Raw genomic sequence first — 6,000 nt, 5'->3', positions numbered from 1 at the left:
GCCCCCCCCCCCCACTGCAGAAAACAATGAGGGATCGTCCAAGCGGACGTGACATCATTTATACTTTTCCAGATGGAAAGGCAGCCCTGGGAATGCCCCCTCTTGGCCTATGGGAATTCCCAAGACCATTTCTCCATCAACCAACGCTCTCAGCTCCCAACCCTCACCCTTCGTCTTTCCCTCTCACTTGAGGATCCTGCCGTACTTGTATCCCAAGGCCCATTTTGATAGGCAGTGGAGCTAAAGTTTTACGTGTCTCAAGCTCACTGCAGTCCAGTTGACTCCGGCTCAACTTGAAGTGACGCCACAGAATTTCGAAGGCTACAATCTTTTGTTTATTTTAATTCATTTTATTGGGGGTACGTACAACGCTTATCACAATCCACATATCCATCCATTGGGTCAAGCATATTTGTACATTTGTTGCCATCACCATTCTCAAAACATTTTCTTTCTACTTGAACCCTTGGTATCAGCTCGTGATTTCCCCCCCCTCCTCCCCCCACCCTCTTTTGTCATGTCTTAAACTGTCCGACATACCCTTTCACCCGCTTTTCTGGTGTCTGTTCCCCAGGGAGGGGCTTATAGGTAGATCATTGTGATTGGTTCCCCTTTTCTCCCCCCACTTTCCCCTTACCCTCCTGGTATCACTACTCTTGTTACTGGTCCTGAGGGGTTTATCTGTCCTGTATTCCCTGTGTTTCCAGCTCTTATTTGTACCAGTGTACTTCTTCTGGTCTAGCCGAATTTGTAAGGTAGAATTGAGATCATGTTAGTGGGGGAGGGGGGGTAGGAAGCATTTAGGAGTTAGAAGAAAGTTGTATGTTTTATCACAGCTACATTGCACCCTGACTGGCTCATCTCCTCCCCAAGACCCTTCTGTAAGGGGATATACAGTTGCCTACAGATGGGCTTTGGGTCTCCACTCCACACTCCCCCTCATTCACAATATGATTTTTTGTTCTTTGATGCCTGATACCTGATCCCTTTGACACCTCGCGATCACACAGGCTGGTGTGCTTTGTTGCTTCTCAGCTACTTGGCCGCTTGTTGATCTTCAAGGCCAGGCTGCAATCTTACAGGTGCAGACCGCCCCATCTTCCTCCTGCAGAATTGCTGGCGGGTTCAAACTGCCACCTTTTCGATGAGCAGCTGAATCCATACCCACTGTACCGCCGGGTCACCCTCATTTCTGTGTGCTTGGTACTTGAATCTGTCTGTGGGGGCTTCATGCACGTGCTCGCTCTGATTATGGGTTTGTGTGTGTGTGTGTGTGTGTGTGTGTGTGTGCCTGTTTACTGTGTCCCCCACCCCTTGAGATGGCCGTTGTGCTCCTTCTGAAGCAGATCCACGGGTCTCCCATTCGCCTCGTGTCCCAACCCCACCTCTGCCTTCTAGGGTACTCTCACCCAACGCTGTCAAGACTCAGGGGCGACAGATCGCATAGCTGAGGGCCAGGACTGGACGATGGTCTTGGTCGCCCTCCCCTGTCTGTGGTACCATCTGTTTGGCTGGTGGCTGGCTGGTTTTGAGCACAGACTAACCTCACACTGCCTCTGTTTCTCTGTTTGAAAGGAGGTTTCTGGGCCCCTTACAAAATCCAATTCCACACACAGATGCTGGCACCTGGCAAGCCCTGGTGTACTGGTGAAAGGAGGCGGTTTTGGTCTACTGATGTCTCTCAGCACTCCCTCGGGTTTTCTCTCTCAATGGGCATTCTCTGAACTCCCCTGAGGCCTATCTGCTCTCCTGCAGGGCTGAGAGCAGAAGGAGCCGAGGAGCTGTGGAAATTCACTGAGCTCCCTTTACCACCAAGTCCTCCCCTCCCTCCTGAACACCCTCAGGGTGCTGTGCTTTGAATTTCTTCCTGCCTCAGACTTCCGCAGCTTCCTTCCTGCTGAATTCCTGTCCTCTGCCTAAACACACACACACACACACACACACACACACACACGCACTTTAACAAATTACCTTCAAGATATTTATAGACACAGCAGGTCAGAGGTTGGCAGACAGCCTCTGCGTGCACTCTCACCAGCGTGACACCCCCCCTCCCCAGCTCTAACAGTCCTCAGGCCCTCTGGCAGAAGGGACATTGTGGCCACATCAGCAAATCTAGGTGATGCTCCTGTGGGCCCCCTGAGTCCAGTCGAGACTTCTTCGCGCGGCAGAGCTGTGTGTTTGGAATTGGAAGAGGCACCTGCAGGGTTCAGATCACATCGCGTGTGGAAGGCCCTTCCTTCTCTGTCGTTAGAAGTGGGCCTGGGTGGAATCACCACCACAGGCTTTGAGACCCCAGCACCAAACCCCACCGCCACCAAGGTGACCCAGACTCAGCGTGGCCCCGGTCACATGTCTGGGTCTAAGGCAGACGGCCTCATCTTCCTCCAGAGACGCAGCTGGCAGGTTTGAACTGCTGGACTTGTGATTTACAGTCCAATGCTCCACCCACGGCACCACCAGGGCTCCTTTATTCAAAGCATAAAATACAAACCCACCCCAAACCCTGCCGTCGAGTTGATTTCCACCCACGGAGACCCTCCAAAGGGTTTCTGAGGCTGAAAATCTTTACAGAGTCAGACAGCCTCACCTTTCACGTGGGGCGTGGCTGCTGGTTGGACCGGCCTCCCTTGTAGTTAGCAGGCCAACAACTAACAGGCTCGGGAAAAAGGAGGAGCTGATCCCAAGGGTTCCATAGAAAGTAAATGTCTAGAAAAGAACGATGGCGACATATGTGCAAATATGCCTGATACAACCGATGTATGGATTGCCATGAGTTGTAAGAGCCCCCAATACAACGATCTTTTAATAATAAAAATAAATAAAATAAAAATAATAAAGGCCTTAAGAATCTCAAATTTTACTCTCCCCTTGAACGCTCTCACCTCCAGCCAGAACTGGTATTTTGTAACAACAGGTGCTTTGAACTTGGGAAGCAGCCTCCGGGAGCCAGAGTCGGAGCCGGGTTGTACCCAGGCCCACTTTGCATGCTCCGCTCCCTGTGATTCCCTCTGAAGGGGAGGGGCGTCACCCAGGACACCTGAGGCTCAGTTTGTGAAAGGAAGGAAAAACAAGTGACCTTGCGTGTCTACCCTGAGCCTGAGACCTGTTCAAATGCCCTGGGAGTCACCCAGCAGGAACAGCAACCAGCAAACAACCCAGCTGGCCAGGGTGTAGACAGATCGGAGGGAACCTCATCCACTGCTGGTGGGGCTTCGAAACGGTACAGCCCCCGGGCAAAGCAGTCTGGGGCTGGACGTGCCGTGTGACCCCAATCCCTCTGCTTGGCATGGCTCTTGAAGCGCTAAGGATACCTGTACACCCATGTTCATCGCACACTGTCCCCCAGAGGGGAAAGGGAGGAGAAATCTAAATGCCCAGCAGTAGAAGAGCAGAGAAAGAGCCTGGGGTCCATGTAGACGGTGGAGTGCCATGTCACACTAGAGGATGCTGATGGGTCCACCAGCATTTTTGTTTATGACTTAATTCTTCCCTTACTTCCAATCCTACCACACCCCCAACTATAATAGTTTACTTTATTCTTTGAAAAACAGATTCATTGGGACATAATCCACATAGCATACATTCAATCGTTGAATCATGTCGAGAAGAGTTGTACAATCTTCACCACAAGCAGTTTTAGAACATCTTTTTCTTGCTATTAGCTCCCCCTTTCTCCCCAACCTCCCCTGCCATGCCTCCAAGAAACCCTGAATCCAACTACTGTCTCCATAGATTCATCCATCCTGGATTTCATGTACTAGAAGACATACAAAAACCAAAACCAAATCAACAAAAATGCTGACAACAATAACAGAAAAACCTCAATAGAAAAGAAAGCAGAAAGTATTAATAACTAGAACAACTTGAAAGTGGGTTGGAAGGGAGATCAAGTGATAAGGTGTTAAGTTTTAACTACACCTGCCACAGTCCACTTCCCACTGCACTCTGCATGGTAGCAAAGTTGTTCACATCCCTGGTCTGTGCTCAGAGGGGTTTCACTACAGGCTTAATCCACGGATATTTCACTTTCTCTCTGGAAAAAAAAATTAAACAACTTTTGAATGAGCCAAAGAGAGATCAAATAAGATACTACATTTAACCTAACTATATCTACTGTAACTGTCTCTACCATGCTCTCTGTCTGATAACAAGACTTCACCTCCCTCCAAGGGCCATCACCAGAGCCTTAATATATGTGTGCACCCTGGAAACAGATTTGGGGATTCCCCTGGAATCCATAGAATTCTGCAAACTGGGGTTCACAATTAAGCTCTGATACCATTCCCTCCTTCAGATTCGGATTACATTATTTACAATCCTTGGATCACAACGGCTGGTGTGCTTCTTCCGTTTGCCCTTGGTTGACGCCTCACTTAGGTGGCTGCTTTGTTTGAAGACAAGCCTTTAAGACCCCAGGCACTACTCGTCCTGATGGTCTCTTTACCACCCTTTGCTGTCGCACCCGTACCTTCAGGGATCTCTTCATGGAGGCGAGCATCAGGAAGGGTCAACTATCGCAGTTTTAAAACACATCTTCAAGTGTGTGTTCCCTGCCTTTAAAGCTGGGTCCAGCTGGGGACTGAAGCATATAACTAAAGTGAGGCTGTGTTATTTTTTTTCAAGTCTAGATCACAAAAGGCAATACCGCACCTGCCTTGCCTTCTTGAGGAACCAACTCTTGGCACTTAGGAACCATTTGGCTAGGAGGCCAGAAACACCCAGTCCCCTAGCCCTGGGTTCCAGCTGAGCTCCTGCCCACAACACTAACTTGCCAGCCGTGTAAATGATCCTTCTTTGAAATGGATCCTCTAGCTCCTGTTAAGCTGCCCTGAGGACACTGCCTGGAAGGAGGATGGCTCTCCCCTTGGGTCCCTGCCTGAATTTGAAAACCCATAAAATAATAAGCAGTTGTTGTGTTAAGCCACTAATTTCTGAGTTGGCTTATCAAGCAGATAAAAGGTAACTGATGTTCCCACCACCCCCAAAACCGGAATACTTTATATATACCTGCTATGCTTTTCCGCAGTTTTGTTCCTTTGTTTCCTCTACTGTTTCTTGTAGCAGTCCCTGTTTATCCTTTAGAGCCAATTCCAATGTGCCTTTCTCTGTGAAGCCTTCCCCAGTGCTTCTCCAGGCCCATTTTCTCGCCATAAGGGAAGATCGTTGTTCCCTCCACAAAGCTTCCCCAGGCCCCTGCACCCCAGCGCTGAGCTGGCATCAACCCAGTGTGTGTCTAAGAGCCATCTTCTCCGATTGACTCAGAGGGTCGGTATCAAGCGCCATGTTCAGCCTCTGCTCTGACTCAATGCCCTGCATCTCCAATGTCTTAAGCAGGACTGATGTCAGGAAGAGGCCCTGTGGAAGAGCATTCAATTGGAAGGGATTAAAGACACCCGCAAAACTGGCCGCAAGAAGGTTGAATCCCTCAGTTCCTTATAGACAAATAAAAACACAATGTATTTCCCTCTTAACCTCTTGGTGATAAACCTCTTAACCATGGCTATGCAGACAGACAAGATACTTCCCTGGAGGTTCTGAGTTTCAAAGATCCTAAGAATGGGAAATTCTCTTAGTTCCATGTTCTGCTCCCAAGCTCCATTCTAGTTCTGCTAACGAATCCCTTCTCAGAAATTATTCACTAATCTCCGTTCCCAGTGCCTCCCCATCCCAATCCCTGGTATGGTTCCCAACACCGTGCAGGAAGAGGGACCAAGTGTTCAACAAGGCAACGATAGGAATATATTTTTAGTATATTTTTAGTGATTCAAAGGGCATTTTCTCTGCACGACTGGCTACAGCCAGATTATATGGAGCAAGACCTTGGCAGGTCTTTCCAAAAATATACCGCTGCTTTACCCACCCCTTGAATATCAGTGTTTTTCTTTATCAGGACAACACTTCATGGGCCTCCCACACCGGTCTACAGGGCCGTCAGACCCGGGCGCCACTGTGTGCGAGAAGGATGGTTAGAACTCACCAAGAACTCTTAACTTTAAC

Source organism: Tenrec ecaudatus, chromosome 6 (assembly GCF_050624435.1).
Source record: "Tenrec ecaudatus isolate mTenEca1 chromosome 6, mTenEca1.hap1, whole genome shotgun sequence".
NCBI lineage: Eukaryota > Metazoa > Chordata > Mammalia > Afrosoricida > Tenrecidae > Tenrec > Tenrec ecaudatus.
The sequence above is the reverse complement of the archived record's forward strand: the minus strand, read 5'-3'. Positions refer to the sequence as shown.